This window comes from Muscardinus avellanarius (assembly GCF_963383645.1).
Source record: "Muscardinus avellanarius genome assembly, chromosome: Y".
In the NCBI taxonomy this organism is placed as follows: domain Eukaryota; kingdom Metazoa; phylum Chordata; class Mammalia; order Rodentia; family Gliridae; genus Muscardinus; species Muscardinus avellanarius.
In genome coordinates this window covers 6740183-6757103 of record NC_137809.1, presented here as the reverse complement: position 1 = coordinate 6757103, position 16921 = coordinate 6740183, and the positions used below count along the sequence as shown (strand labels likewise).

The window sequence follows — 16921 nt, the reverse complement described above, 5'->3', positions numbered from 1 at the left end:
CTCTCCTCACCTGGGCCTTAACGCCAGGGCACACGCACGCTGGCCACCCTGTCTCCAGCACTTTCTTCTATGTCCTTTATCTTTGCATGGATCGGCATTAGGTGTCCACCACGTGCTCCTAGCCGTTGGAAATGTCCTGAAGCTCTCTAACCTGCCTTCCCCGTCCTCCAAGAGCCAAGGAGAAGCAACAAAGAGGGTCGCAAGAGCCAGTAAATGGGCGAGGACAAAATGGCAAGTGTGTGAGCTAAGAGGTGACCCGGGAGTTGGGGTGGAGAGCTCAGCAGAAGGCTCCTTGGGGCCCGTGTGGGGGGAGAGGCTTCCAACATGAAGATGGAGATGTGTGTTGGGGTTTGAATAAGTGGAAAGACAGGTGAGTAGGCGTGCTACAACATGCCGGTGTGGCCACTCTCAGCCCCTCCCAGGCCATGAAACACCTCCTACCAAGATGGAACCCATTTCCCCTCCCCCTTGAGCTTGGTCCAACCTTATGATTTGCTCTGGCCAATCGGATGAGACCAGGTGACTCTGTGGATTTGGGGCTGCACAGGCCTTCAAAGGACTAGCAGTTCCCACTCTCTCCCTCTCGGAGCTGCGCCATGAGAAGCATAAGCTAGGTCATGGAATAATTAAAAGCCACATGCGTTCAGGCCCCGGGAGATGAACGGCCATCCCGGAATTTCCACTTGAATAAGGCCAGCTAACCCTCCACGGAGAAGTGCCCGGCAAGTCCTGACTGAATCCTCGGCCCACAGAGTTGTGGTAAAGCACATTGTGCTCTAAGCCACTAAGTCGTGGGCAGGTGACCAGGCAGCGGAAGGTGAGTGATACAGTAAGAATCAAGGACAGCGCAGGAGAGAGGGGAGCGTAAATCCAATGAGTCGATGTGTATGGCATTAGGAGAGTCCTACGCTGAGTAAACCATCTGGCTGGCACAGCCATTTCACATTAACAAGCACAAGAATACATGGACACGTTGGGCCCACATAGAAAGGAGAGCTCCAACCATTACCCTGTGTCCTCTGCAGTAGGTGCTGTTGGTGGCCTGTCCCTGGCTCCTTGTATACCAGCATGTTCCAGTTCAATGTGCAACCATAAGCACCAGCGTTTCATTGCCTGGGGGATTTCTGGGTATGGGGCCCTGGAAGCTCACTCTGCCCATGCGACAGTGCTGGGGAAGTCATGCTTGCCTGCAAAAGATAACTCTCGGCTAATGACGGAGGGGAGTTGACATGTAAACATCCCCGCTCAGAGCTGGCATGCTGGTGCTCGCCTGCAATCCCAGACTGAGACAGGATGATTGCAGGAACCAGGCCAGCCTCAGCAACTTAGTGCCACCCTGTTTCAAAATTAAAAATAAAAAAGGCTAGGGGTGTAGCTCAGAGGCAGAATGCCCCCCACACCAGCTCAGATGGACTCACTGTAAGGCGGGTGTTCTGCGCTATTTCTCAGAGCTTGCCCCATAGAATTGAATTCCAGTGGCCTCCAGCGGTGGTCTGCTTTATAATGCACAGCAACAGCCTCCTTTCCTTCTGTGCTCTCAACCCTATTAGTTCTTCCTCGGATTACCTTCCAGAAGAATTGCTTGCTCTTAGAGAAACTCAAACTAAGATCCCTTTATGTTACTGTTAAGAAAAATAAAGCTAGCAGCCAGGTGCAGTGACCCGTGCCTGTAATCCCAGAACTTGGGAGACTGAGACAGGAGGATTGCATATTCAAGGCCAGCCTCAGCAATTTAGCAAGACCCTGTTTCAAAAAATAAAAAATAAAAAAGGGCTGTGGATGTAACTCAGAGGTAGAATGCCCCCGGGTTCAATCCCCAGTACCACAAAAGAGGGAGGAAGGAAGAGAGGGAAGAAGGAAGGAATGAAGGATGAGAGAGAGGGAGGAAGGGAGGGAGGGAGGGAGGAAAGAAGGGAGGGAGGGAGGGAGGGAGGAAGGGAGGGAGGGAGGGAGGGAGGGGAAGTAGATTCCTCTGACTGGGTGCTGTAAGCATCAAAGTGGAACTGTACTCGTCTCCGTTGAACAATCCAGAGTGGGAGGGCAGCCTCTGCCCCAGGAACTCATCCTCAATAGACAATTTCCATTGGCATCATTCCCAAACCGCAAGACGGAAGAAAGAGCTCGCATATATGATGATAAGTCTGCACGTCCTCCTGCTGCGTGCCATGGGGGCTCAGTCACATGGACACAGTACAGAGCAGAGGAGGTAGGAAAATGCCCCAAAAGAGGAAAATAAACTCGTGAGAAGTGGAAGACGGGAGCCTTAACACAGAGAAATGAGGCAATTGCCCCCGCACCTGCAATGTTTCTGCTCACTGTTCCTTTTTTCCTTTGACTTTAACCAGACCACAGCGGGTCTCGAGCGTCATGGTGAAGCCTCTGGGGTTCTGTAGGGTCTACCTTTTCTCACTGCAGTGGCAGCAAAGTGGAATATGCCCCTGGGGCTCCTCTCAGGTTGGGTCAATGGAATTAGACTTTCTGACCAAAGCAAAGTAGCACAGGAGGGCCACAGTCCCTGTTACCCCAAACCTTTCCTTTTAAGTAGAGCAGCCGCCTCCCTCCTGGCCCAAGTTATTCCTTGGTACAGATTTTTTTTTTTTTTTTTTTTTTTTTTTTTTTTTTTTTTTGTAGTGAGGGTTGAACTCAAGGCATTCTATCTCCAAGCCGTACCTCCAGCCCTTCTGATTTTTATTTGGAAAAAAAATTTCATTAAGTTGCTGAGGTCCTTGCTAAGTGGCTGTTGCTGGCTTTGAACCCATGGTCCTTTTGTCTCCACCTCCCACGTAGTGGGACTGCAGGCATGTGCTACCATGGTTGCCTGCTCAGCATCTGGGTACAGATGTTTAAATGGCACCTGTTCACCAAAGAACTCTACTGCCTCATACAGAATGATGGCTTGCAAACCTTAGAAATCTGCACTGAGTATGGCGTGTGAGGCTCAGCCTGCCTGGCTGTGATCTTGCCAAGGAGAGGGAGTGAAGGACCAAGGACCCACAGCTCGCTGACACCCACGGGGATCAGAGACTTTTTTTTTTTGCAGTACCGGGGATTGAACTCAGGGGCTTTCCACCTCCTAGCTACAACCCCAGCCCTATGTTTTATTCTTTATTTTTAAATAAAGACGCTAAGTAGCTGAGGCTGTCCGCGAACCGCGATCCTCCCGTCAGCCTCCCGAATGCTGGGATCACAAGCATGCTCACCACACCCGGCGAAATTGTACTTTTTAATGGCAATGAAAATAAACAAATTGGAAGAATGTGTTAAAAAGAATTTGTTTAATGGATCTGAGCTTCTTGTACCTCTTAAATTCTAGGGCTGAGAATATAGCTCAGTGGTAGAGTATTCATGCATAAAGCCCCAGTACTTTTTAAAAATTACCCTTATCCTTACAGAGATTGCTCTGTGTCTTTAAAACATTACTCTTTCCCGTGGGCATTCTTTAATCTTCACCAAGATAAAAAGTATGTGTCAGCCAGGCGAGGTGGCACATGCTTGTAATTCCATTACTCTGGAGGCTGAGACAGGAGGATTGCAAATTCACAACCAGCCTCAGCTATTTAGTGAGGCCCTCTACAACTTAGTAAGACTCTGTTTCAAAATAAAGAATAAAAAATAGTACTGGGGGGTGTAGCTAGAAGGTAGGATGTCCCTCGGTTCAATCCCCAGTATTGCAAAAAATAAATATGTATCTCTTACAGATAAGCTGGAACTTGCCAAGGTTTGTGTGATTTTTGAAGGCCTCTTACTATATTCCCAATATTTCTAGTCCATGTGAGTCTAAGGGGCAGTTTCCTCAGATTTGAGCCCTATACAGGAAGATGGCACTTTGCATTTTACTCCTACTCACCCACCCTTCAATAATTTCTTGTTATGCTCAACAAACTTCCCCCGACATGTAGACCTCAGTCTCCATAGACTGTTAAAAATATGTGTCTAATCACCAAAAATAAAAACCAGCATTTATCAAGATAATCCTTCCAAACTCATCAACTTTAATGGTATCCAGACGGCCTCTGGAGAGGGTTCATTAGCAGGAAAAAAAAATTCTCAGAATGTTCATATTCTGTGGTTTTAGTTACAGTCAAAAAATATAATCAGAGTCCCTTGCCTTCTTGTTTAATAGCCATTTCCTGCCCATATACTGCTTTGAAAAATAGTCAAACAAATGTAAAGAAGATAAATATGGAGCATAAATGAGGTAGCGCCAAAGGGGGCAGGTCGTGTGCATAAAAATGAGTTAACGCCAGAGCGGCGGATTAAGAAACTGAATGTGGGGTGTTTGAATTGGAATGGCTCCCCAAAGAACTGGTAACGTTCCATTTAAGAAAAGAAATGTTTTCAGATCCCTCTCTAGACTAGAGAAGTCTGAATCAAAGTCAGAAATTAATAAAAGGATACAGACAGAGACCCCCCCATCATAAATAAATAACAGAGATGATTTGTATGCATATAAAAGTCTGCAAAGCCCTGCAGTGGCTATAGTTCTACAGGGGGGTGTAATGAAATGCAAGAAGAAAATGTTACATATAGAAATGGGTGTGCCTGGTAGACATACCATTGTCCTGTTTGTGGGATACAATGACTTCTTTTCTGAAAAAGTAATTCTTCAACTGAGCCCAGGCTCACATTGTGTTCATTGTAAAGTTGTGTGCTTAGGCCTGTATCCTGAGGGCTGCCTGTCCTTACAGCTCAGTGCTACCGGGCTCATTAGAGTACAAGGATGAAACTCAGTCCTATTACTGCTGTGACACTACTTGGAACTTCTGGGTAGTGTTCAGGGGCTTCAAGTGCTTAGATTGTGAGCAGGAAGCAGGATATTGAATGTGTGAGACGTACACATGAAACAGGTGGGAATGTGTAGAGATAAAGAGCCTCTACCGGCATCCTGCTCTATTGAAGCTGCTGCTCAACAATTCCAGCGCAAATACCGATTTGTCGCAGACAGAGCTATGGCACAGGCTGCACGAATTAGAGAGGCCCAAGTCTCATTCAAGATCAAACGGTCCCTTCCCAGACTTTCTACCAGGAACAGGCTCTGCCGGGGTGGCAGAAAGATGAAAGGGCATAATCAGAGTCAGAGAATCTTTAGTATTAGAGATGGCAATCGCAAGGTGTCTCAACCTGGGCCCGTTTCGATGCACGATGGCACGGTGGTCCTACGCGTGCCCTCTCCACATGCCTCCCTCCTACCTGTGCCTATGGGGAGCTGCTTTCAGGATGAGGGCACTGGGGGGGGGCAGTATAATCAAAGAGGAGGACCAGGTCAAGTCCGTGAAGGACTACTGCCAGCCAAAATAACTCACCCCTGTGTTCTGGCCGCTGAGCTGGTTTTCAGGTTTATTTGGGGCTAAGGAATAGCTCATGTCAGGGGGAACGCGAAAGGTCCAGGAAGCAATGGGGTAGAGAGTTGGTCTCCCTCTAGCCCGCTACCTTGGTGCCTTTCCGGAAGCAATCCCCAAGAACCCCCTTCCTTGCAGGCTTTTCTGTGCACACATCCAGCCGTTCAGTGTCAAGAGTTAAAGAGAAATAGCCCCTACCAAAGCCAGTTGCTCCTGACAGCCAGGCTGTCCCTTCTGCAGCCTGTTAAGCCCAGCCCCACACCCCAGCCTGCACATCCCCAGGTCTCTAACCCAGGGCCTGCCACACCCTGAGGGCCCAGGTTGTGTTGTTGTTGTTGTTTTAAGGGTTAAGGTTATTAATGATAAAGGCTTATTTTACACATCATCATCTGCTGATGTTTACAAGATAAGAAGACATTTGTCAGAGCCTCGGTGGCCCAAGGCCCTCAGAGGACTCCGGAGGCCCTGCCAAACCGTTTCCAAACTGAATAGACATTGGGCTGTCTTCAGATAATTCAGAAACTATTTGTATGAGCTGTTTATCAAATTATTAACCGCACACATGTTGGTTGGCTGAAGAGCAGCTGAATCCCCTCTCTGGCAGCCGCAGAGACAAAGGTCTTCAGGAATAATTGGAGATGTGCACGGAATATTAAATTAATTTACTGCTCTTAATTCTTATGCAAATTCTGACCTCGGTGGCGCCTATCAATTACCCCTTGCGCAGTGAAAGCGAAAACACGGTTTGTTTTCTTCCCTTCGCCTTTCTTTTTAAGAACTCGAAGAAGGAAATATTTGCAATAAGCACGCAGTAGGAGCACCGGCGTAACTGGAATTATTTAATTGAATCTCCGAGTTTTCTGGGATGACCCTGGACAATAAAGCCCCAGGGTGCAGGAGAGAGGCCAAGAGGGGTGCAGCGGGCAGAAGAAGGAGTAGGTTTGCCTACACACCTGCGGGCGGCGGTGGGAAACCAGGGAACTGCAGGACCCGTGAAGTAAAGCGGGGTCACCGGCGGAGCGGCGCGGGCACCCCGGCGAGGCCTTTGCGGGCACAGCCCCGCACCTGGCCTGTCAAAAGTCAGTTCAGGCCGGGCGCGGCGGCGCACGCGCGTAATCCCCGCGCTTGGGAGGCTGAGACCGGAGGATCGCGCAGGTTCGAAGCCGGCCTCGGCTGCTGAGGGAGGCTCTCTGCGACTTAGTGAGACCCTGCTTCCAAATAAAGTATAAAATAGGTCTGGGAGTGTAGCCCGGAGGTAGAAAGCCTCTGGGTCCCACCCCCAGGACCACAGAGAACAAACAAACAAAGGTCAGTTCAGGGGGACTCAGCCCACCTTGGGTCGCCTGTCCAGACGGTCGGCAGGACGCGGGCCGTGGGGGGCTTGCCAGTGCCCAGCCCAGACCCCCACTCACCGCGCCCAGGTATCCCCGGCCTTTTTATTTTAGTACTTGTCTTGTTATCCTGGAGCAGCCTGTAGGTGGAGGACCCTCGGTGCGGCCAGGCAGACCTGTCCCCCGACACGGTCAGTTGTCCTTGGGGAAAGCCTCTAAGAAATGAGCTGCCCGTTTCGCTAGCCTCTTTGCCCAAGCGCAGAAGGAATGCTGGCAACGAGGCTGCCAACCACCCGCCCTCCCCCAAGTAGTTCTCGAGAAACTCACACTCCCGGTGTCCCCGCTGCGGTGCGGTGAAAGGATGCAGGTCGACGGAATGCTTGGCTCTGGGTGAACTACTGCAGTCCATCAACTGTGCGTGGCCTCACTCCTCCTAGCCTCGGCCACGGAAGGGCTCGGCGTGGGCCCATGCGCGCTGCTTCTCCGGCATTTGCAGCCTGGCATCCACGCCTTCCCACAGGACCTGTGACGGGAATGGCGCTGGGTCAGGTGTGGGCTGGGATGGAGGCAGTGGATGAGTGTGCATGTGACAGGAGGCCCAGAGACTTGCAGCAGATCCAGTTGCCCCCTCTCCTAGGTGTGAAGGCCTAACTTTAATCGGTGCCTATGGCAGAAGTCTCGGCTCCAGGCAGGCTGCAAGGGGAAAATCAGGTGGCTCTTAGATTGGGTTGGCAGGAGGATTGGACCTCTGGATTTTTGTGCAGGCGGTAGTCTTTAGCATTAGCTCTCTTGGCCTTTTCTTGGACTCCTCCGTTTTCCTAACTGTGAGCCAGCAAGGAGACTGTCACCACCACAGGGCACCTGGGAGGCGCACTCAACTTGGTCTTAGTTAGGTTGCCCTTTTCCATGCACAGCACATGGAAGGAGAAGTGTGGAGGGTCGGGACAGAAAACGAATAGGAGTATTGTCCCATTTCAGGATGCCTTTTGCTCAAATCAGGGATCCAACCCATGCTTCTTCTTGCTTTTCAGAACAAAGGAGGTAGCCATTCAAGAGGACCAGGCTGCAGTCCGAAAAGGTGAGCCAGTTTTGGAATGTGATCTGAATCATTCCAGCCTGGTTAGTCCATCGGTTATGCTGTTTGGGATATGGTTGGTTAGCACAAAGGCTGGCCTTGGGAGGTTTTGTGCCTGAGGTCTGGACCATGTGCCACTGTCCTCGGCAGGCCTGCAGAAGGGCACATTGCGTGAGGCACACGGTGCAGTGTGCAGATTTTTTTTTTTTTATTTTATTTTTTTTAGTCTAGCAAACCAAGACCCACCCGTAAGCATTTCCCCATCCATCTCACCAAATACAGAGGAAGGTTGTTGGATTTCAGTCAGGGCTATGGGCCTAACCTCCTTTTTCCCCTTTTGTGGCCTAGCCCAAGGACAGTGGTAAAACCAACAGGTTTTGTTGTTGGTCATGGTGATTATTGGTGCTTGCTTGCTTGCTTGTGTAGAAGGGTAGGTGAGCCCCTATTAATCAGGGTTTATGTTATGGAACAAATTTATTCATGGTCATATTCAGATCAGAGAAAAGTTCAGGAGGTGCCCAAAGAGAGCATGCTACTGGAGCTTATTTGTGTATCTACCCATGTCTTGTATTGGAATTCAGTGTGCATGCACATACATGCTTGGTATGTATTGCTTGGTACCCCCAAACATATGTGATCGTATGCCCATCCACACAGTCACTCGCCCACACATACCCAGCATGTCATTCTATCTAGGGTATTTACTTGCTTGTGGTGGTCTTGTGTTTGTATGAATAGCAACCCAGAGAAGTAAGACTTTGCTTTTGCTGATGTGGACCAAATGTGGACTGCTCTGACGATACAAAATTTCATGTGGTGTACTAGACATTTGGCAGTATATGAACATGTATATTTCCGCATTCTATGAGAAGTGCAAGACAGACAGAAGTGTACAGATTGGTGGACCTCCACAACTTAGTGAGACCCTGTTTCAAATAAAAAAGTAGGGCTGGGGGTGTAGCTCAGAGCTAGAATGCCCCTGGGTTCCATCCCCTGTCCGTCCGTCCGTCCGTCTGTCTGTCTGTCTGACACACACACACACACACACACACACACACACACACACACACACACACAATTACTTTTTGCATGTTTGATAATAGTATAATTCTTGTCTTTATTGTTGTACTCAGGTTTCTTTCTTCATGATATATCAATCACATATATGTCCACAATTTCAAACTCCTCCTTTGTGCTGTGTGTCACTCTTCTGTGTATCATTATTTCACAATAAAATATTTTGCAGAGTTCACCTTTTGGGGAGGGGATTTTTCTCTGTTCGTTTATGTGTTGTGTGCTTCATTTCTTATTTTTATTTTGTCATATATTTTATGTATTTAGTTATTTATATGTAGTTTTCTATCTTTTGTACATTTTGTCAGGTCTTCATTGAGATCGAGTAATTTTATTATTTCTTTTTTTTAAACAGTGGGTTTAATTTTTGATTGATTGATTGATTGATTTTTGGTGGCACTTGGGGTTCCTGGAAACCATTCTACCTCCGCGCTACAATCCCAGACCTATTTTATATTTTTATTTGGAAACAGGGTCTCTTAAGCCAGCGAGATCCTCCTGTCTCCACCTCCCAAGCGCGGGGATTACAAGCGTGCACCACCTCGCCCAGCAAAATCAAGTATATTTTTAAAAATGTTTCCAGGCTGGGCATTGTGGCATATGCTTGTAAGTCTAGTACTTTGGAGGCTGAGACAGGAAGATCACAGGCTCGAGAGTGGCCTCAGCAACTCAGCCAGACCCTGTTTCAAAATAAAAAACAAAATCAATATGGGGGTATATCTTGGAAGTAGACTGCCCTCGAGTTCGATCCCTACTACCACTCAAAAAATTATTTTCTAAGCCAGGTGTGTGGTACACGCATGTAATCCCAGCATTTGGGAGGCTGAGAAGGAGGAGCGTGGTTCGCAGAAGCCTCACTACTTAGTGAGCCCCTTTGCAACCCAGGGAGCCCTGTTTCAAATAAAGACTAGAAAATAGGGCTGGGGGTGTAGCTCAGAGGTAGAATGCCCCTGGGTTCTATCCCCAGCACTGCAAAAAAATAAAACTGTATTTGTGTATATTGTCATTCCCTAGTATATGTAGTTAACATTGTCACCCTATCAAGTATTCAGTTGATAGAAAAATAAATACATTTATATTCAACAGATACATATTGTGTTCAACTTCTTGTATAATATGCACTTTTTAAATTATTCAAATATAACAAAGTGAAAGGTACTCTTTAGCATAAGATAGTTACTGTGGAGGGAAATACTATTTATTAAAGGAAGATATTGGTATTATATCCTAACGGTCATAACGCAGTAATTTCTCTTTCTCGTGTGTTGTCTTATTTATTATAATATGAACAGATTTTTAGCAATATTTACTCCAGGCTTAGACTACAGAAAAGTCTGGGCTGTAATAATCATTATTAAAGAAAGTGGCAGTATGGTTGGCTCTTTAAGGATACTAGAGGACTTGGGCTTCTCCACCCAAGGCATGAGTTCCTGGTTTAGGGGATTTCCTGTTTTTGCTGATGTGGATAAGATCCAGGAGATGTGTGAGTTCAAGACGGTTCCTAGGGCTTTGAGACTGGTGATTCCTATTTGTGTCCATTTGCCATTACCAGATACTGGTCTGCACATAACAGCACTGCCTGGACTCACTGGCTCCTGTGAAGACAAGCACAGAATTAGAAATAAATCTTTATACCAACTTCTTATATAACCTTGGATTCTGTAGTGTGGGAAATAACGAAACAAAAAAACAGGAAGTTTTAAAAAACAAAAACAAAAAGGTAGGCAGGTACATAACTATATCATCCTTATTACCAAATTATATTATACCATGTACTAGAACAAATAAAATATTTGAGGTTTAAAGTATAAAGTTGCCTTTTACAACAGGGGGATATAAAACACTTGAATTTAGCCAGCCGTAAGAAGAAAGATAGTATTATTAAGGATATAGATTATATAAAATGCTTATCCTTTTTTGAGGATACCAACTCAACTTTTCAGTGTGGACAGAGAATAATAAAATTTGTCAGATATGTTAAAAACAACATATTAAAGTTTTAAGTAGTAGGAATACACCACACACACACACACACACACACACACACACACACACACACACACACACACACACACACACACACGGGAGAGAGGAAGCATGCCTCTGTGTATGGAGGTAAGCACAGTATTATCATCATTTAATTGTTATCATTTAAGGACAAGTGATTTGCCATGTTACATAAGGAAAAGCTTTTATGTCTATCACGCTAAAAGAAAAAAGAGGAAAGAAAATAACTGATCTGCTCACCATACTTGTGTCGGGGCCTTTGGCAAGAATCATGAAGCAAAGGATAGAACTACCTATGCCAGGGTAGAGGTAAGAACAGCGTGAAGGTCCCATCACCTGAATCTGTAACATTTCTGGATTCTCATCTGTCTCTCCTAGGAAACAGAAGGGATATGAAAATCCTAGAGTACAAATGTTATATTGAAACAGCTAACATTAAACTATACCATGATCTGTTCGGGTGTGGTGGCGCACACTTGTTATCCCAGTACTTGGGAGGCTGAGACAGAAGGATCAGGGTTAGCAGACAGCCTCAGCTGGCCCTCCACAACTTAGTGAGACCCTGTTTCAAAAAAAGAATGAAAAATAGGGCTGAGGGTATAACGTGGAGGTAGAATGCCCCTAAATTCAATCCCCAGTAGTGCCACAGGAAAAATAAAAATAAAAACTATGATTTGTATCAACAATCATATTTATATCCAATTTATAATGGCCGGCAATTGTATTTCATCTTAACCATTAGTATCTTATCCCCCAGATTTATTCTGTATATTTTAAATTATGGAATAATTAAAAACAAATATAATAAATTATAATTAAAATAAGTTTTAAAATTTAATAATTTGATTTCATCAATCTAAAATTTATTGTGTGTGTGGGGGGGTACTGGGAATTGAACACAGAGGCAATCTACTTCTCAGCTAAGCCCTTAGCCCTATTTTTTTATTTTGAAAACAGGGTGGCACTAGGTTGATGAGTCTCACTGCTTGCTCAGACTGTCCTTGGACCTGGGATCCTCCTGTCTCAGCCCCCTCCAATTACTGGTATTATAAGCATGAGCCTTTAGGCTCGGCTTTAATTTTTTTTTTTTTAATTTACTTGTGCTTGAACCAAGGGGTGTTCTAATGTTGAGATATATCCCAGCTCCTTAATTTATTTTTATTTTTATTTTTTTGAAGATTTAAAGAAGTTTATTAGAAAGATAGAAATACAGAGGATAGGTACAGCTCCATACCAGACTGGCATGGAGGGGTGACTCGAATGAATTCACCTTAATTTTTTTTATTTTGAAACAGGTCTTGCTGAGCTAATATACACTGGCCTTACACCTGTGAACCTCCTGTTTAAGCCTCCCAAATAGTGGAATTACAGGCATATGCTACCAGGCCCAGCTCCTTTTCAAATCCTTACTAACTTTTTCTTAACAAGTTTAATTATTTTATTTAAATTTTTATTGTATTTTTTTGTTAGTAGGGATTGAATCCAAGGACAGTCTAATTCTAAGGTACAACCCCGGCCTTATTTTGTTTTTTAACTTGAAACAGGATCTCCCTCAATTGCCGAGAGTCTTGCTACATTGCTGAGGCTGTCCTTGAACTTGTGATCCTCCTGTCTCAGATTTACAAGTACTGGGATTATACGTGCTTGCCATACATGACTTAATTACATTTTCAGTGCCACTTCTTCAAAATTAAGAAGTCTATTTGGGTGGAGGCGAAAGGTATTCTATCTTTAAGCTGTAGCCCCAGCGTGATTTTTGTACATTTTAGTTGGAAACAGACTTGCTAAGTTGCCAAGTCTGACTTTGAGCCTTTGATCTTCCTAGTTTGGCCTCCCAATTTCTTACTGAGAATACAAGTGTATTGTGCCACCATGCCTGGAAGAGAAGGCTATTTTTAAATTTTATTATTTATTCTTTCTTTCTTTTTTTTTTTTTTGGTACTAGGATTGAACCCAAGGGCATTCTACCTCCAAGCTACATCCCCAAGCCTTTTATTTTGTTGTTGTTGATTTATTTATTTATTTTATTGATTGATTGATTGATTGATTTTATTTTTTTTGGTGGTACTGGGGATGAAACCCAGGGGCCTTCTACTTCCGGGCTACACTCCCAGACCTATTTTATATTTTTTATTTGGAAACAGGGTCTCTTAAACCAGCAGAGGCTGGCTTTGAACCTTCCCCGATCCTCTGTCTCCGCCTCCCAAGCGCGGGGATTACAAGCATGTGCCACCACGTGCTTTGAAAAAGTTGTCGTCGTTTTGAAAAAGTCTTCTTTGGGGGAGGAAATGGGGTGGGAATGGGTAGGGGGCTAAATGGGCGATGTGTACATGTAGGTCTACACAAGTCTTTTACCCCACTATGGTGTATGAATATAATGCACCAATAAAAAATTTGAAAAAAGAAATAATAGAGTCTCTTGTCTGGTTGCTGAGAGTCTCGCTAATATTGCTGAGGCTGTCCTTGAACCTGCAATCTTACTGGGATTACAGGTGTGCCCAGCTAAGAAGTCTATTTTGATTTGTAAAATTTCACGTTTCAATTTAAATACCTTTATTTTCCTAATGATCTCAAAATAAAGTAATTTTTCCTTGTTTCACGGTTATAAGTAGGAGGTACATCATCTCTATCTAGTTTATACATTTTGCCCATAGAAAAACCCTTCTATTACTATTTTACGTCTTAAATCCTGTGTAATCATCACCAAAACAATTCTTGTGTGTGTGTGGTACTGGGGATAGAACCCAGGGGCATTCTACCTCAGAGACACCCCCAGTCCTATTTTATTTTATTTTATTTTATTTTATTATTATTATTATTTTTTTTTTTTTTTTTTTTTTGCAGGTCTGGGGATGTGACCCAGGGGCATTTTACCTCCGAGCTATAGCTCCAGCCCTTTTTAAAAATGCTTTATTTTGAAACCTGGTCTCACTGAGTTGCAGAGGGCCTCACAAGTAGCTGAGGCTGGTCAGGAACCCAGATCCTCCTTGTCTCAGCCTCACAAATTCTGGGATTACAAGCGTACAAACCACACACCACTCTTTCTTTCCTTGATTCTTTGTTACCTTTCTTTATTTCTCCCTTTCTTTCCTCCTTTCTTTCCTTCTTTCTTTCTTTCTTTCTTTCTTTCTTTCTTTCTTTCTTTCTTTCGTTACTTACTTACTTACTTACTTACTTACTTACTTACTTACTTACTTACTTATTTATTTTGCAGGTCTGGGGATGGAAGTAGGGACACTCAACCTCCGAGCTACACGTCCTGCCCTACTTTTTATTCTTTATTTTTGATAGAGGGTCTCACTGGGTTGCGAAGGGCCTCGCCTGAGGCTGCCAGCAAACTGCAATGCTCCAGACTCCGCCTTCTGAATGCTGGGGTTACAAGCGTCTACACCAGGCACCAAAAGTTTTTAACCAAAAATAAATATCATGGTAGGTCTATGATTTGGATAAAAATTTAAATCTTAAAATCTGTAGTGTAGGAAATCAAGGTTAAAGCTCATCATTAAAGTTTAATATTAAAAGTATAATTTTGTTTGTTTTAGAACAATCATAAGAAAAGTCATTACTAACCAGGTTTAAGAATTTGTGGCCCAGATAGCCAGCATTCTGATCTGTTTAGATTCTTTAGATGGCCCAGCGGTGCTAAGATCTGAATGGAAGTTGTGGCCTCTTGAAGGAGAAGCCGTGCTAGATCATTTCTTGCTACCCCACTCACCAACCGGAATTTCTCATGCAGTAGAATAGTAGACACCTTAACCAGTCTCAGAGGTGCCCCAGGATGCCTAAGGTCAAGTATCACCACAGTGTCTTCAGGATTCCTATTTTGTAGGTAAAGATTAGTTAGAATAGATTCATCTGGCACTCTGGGCCCTTATAGCCACATTTTTATGGTATTTTTAAAACTTTGGTACAAAAGGTTCTAGTTCACCCCCAGAGAAGTCAGAAGCCTATTGAGGAAGTCAGAGTTTATAAACCATAGCATTGCAGAGGGAGCCGACATAATAATCAACCAAAGACAGTGAAATAATTTCTTGTTTAGCCTGAAACAAAGATATCATTAGGGTAAGAGACAAGAATAAAAAATTATGAAAATGAATTTACTGAAATAAGTCTTTACAAGTCTAATCTAAGGCAATGATTTGTATGATATGGAAGTGATAGAACATAAACTTACATATTCCTGACACAGTGGGCAGCAGTGAGAACCCAAGAACTGCTAATTATGGAGCCACTGCAAATTTGACTACCACAGCTTATGATCATGGCCTGCCAAGGCATAGTATATCTCAGAGAAATTCGATCTGCCAAAGCTGCAAGAAATCAAACACACAAACAACAACAAAACAGAATGAATGTTGTAGAATTGACACATGTAGCCCATATGTAGAAGTTTTAAAATCCTGATATCTGATAAATAAGATATTGTTAATTTTGACTTAGAAGCATAAGTTTCTGCACCTCTTATGCTTGTATAATTTTTTTCTGAAAAGTATGTGTTGCTCTTGAAAGGGGAATCAGACATAACTAAGACAGCTGGACAGGATCTTTCCCCTGTTTCTCCCCCACTCCTCTCCCCTTATCCTGCTTGTGCTGACACCACACTTGTGGTTAACAAAGGGAGAACTGTGCTCCAGCTGCATAGCCGGCTGACCTCGACAGTTACAACCTGGAGATAGCCTTGAGACTAAACTAAGGATGCAGACGTGCTTGAAGCTGGATCTGGTGTAAGGATCACTGTATTCTTGGAACAACCACAAGGTTGCTGATGTTTGCCAAACCTTCATTCCTTTGTTTGTAAGACCTATAAAAACCCCTGCGCCCAAAGCTCGGGGCTCTCAGCCTCTGTTCAGCTTTGCTGATCATGCTTTGAGCCCCAGCATGCTGGAAGAATAAAACCTTTGCTTTTGCATGAAGAGAGTGGCTTGGGGTCCTCCTTGGTTGTTGCGCGGGGCGCCGATCTCAACAATGGGGATTACAAGCTTGTGCCACCATGCCCGGCCTGTTGAGGTTTTTAATAGTTTCTTTTGTTGTTCAGAAGCTCTTCAGTTTAATGTAATCTCATTTATTGGTCCTCCTTTTAATTTCTTGTGCCTTTTGGTCTTGGTGAGACAGATTTTACCTGTGCCTATGTGTTGAAGTGTTGACTCTAGCCTCTTTTCAAGAATTTGCAAAGTCTCCTGTTCAATTTCAGTCTTTGATCCATCTTAAATTGACTCTTGTGCAAGTTGAGAAAGTGGAGTTTATTTCAATTTTTCTGCACATAGTCAATTTTGCCAACACCATTTGTTGAAGATGCTATTTATTTTAAAGAGTATATTTTTGGCCCCTTTGTCAAAAATCAACTGCCTTAAGTATGTGAATTTCTGCTCCATTGGGCTATGTGTCTGTTTATGTGCCAATACAATTCTGTTTTTATTACTATGATTTATTAGTATAGTTTATAGTCATATTTTGAGATGCTTCCTGTATGGTTCTTGTAGCTAAGAGGGATTTGGGCTACTCTGGGTAATTTTTATTTCCAAATAAGTTTAAGAGTAATTTTTTCAATGTCTGTGAGAAATAACCTGAGTAATTTAATGAATATTGCATTAAATTTGTAGATCTTTTTTGGAAAAATAATCATTTTGATGATATATATTCTCCCTGTTCAATAGTATGGAAGATCTTTTCATCTCCTAAAGTCTTCTTTAATTTCTATTTTTAATGGTTTATATTTTTGTAGAGGTCTTTTATATTCTTAGGTATGTTCTTAAGTCTTTTAATTTTGTGTAATTTTGTGAGTGGATGTAATTTTTGGATTTCATTTTGCTAGATGTATGGTGAGCATAAAGAAAAGCTTCTGTTTTTTTTTTACTTTTTTTTTTATCAGTGTACTGTAGTCATACATCTTAATGGGATACAAGATGTTGAAAACATACATGCACACATAATCCAATTAGCCCTTACCCAATTCCTGCCCCATTCCCTTCCTGTCCCTTCTTCTCATGTTTGGCTTAGTGATTGACTTTGATATGTATGTTAAAGTACATCATGTTCATTAGGGAATTTTTCTCTTCCCCTTCCCATCCCTTCAGTCTCTGATTGTGATACTTTTC

General features: G+C 43.8%; 1 pseudogene across 1 annotated transcript in view; it reads right to left on the bottom strand.

Annotated features, from left to right (window-relative positions):
- Positions 1-7660: 7660 nt before the first annotated feature.
- The window catches only part of LOC308279524 (adhesion G protein-coupled receptor A3-like), a 58182-nt pseudogene continuing 48921 nt past the window's right edge, over positions 7661-16921 (bottom strand). The window contains exons 7-8 of the transcript in view: positions 11067-11200; positions 7661-7897 (exon numbers count right to left, since the gene is read on the bottom strand). The product of the transcript in view is annotated as an adhesion G protein-coupled receptor A3-like (transcript). The remainder of the gene's footprint in view (positions 7898-11066; positions 11201-16921) is intronic.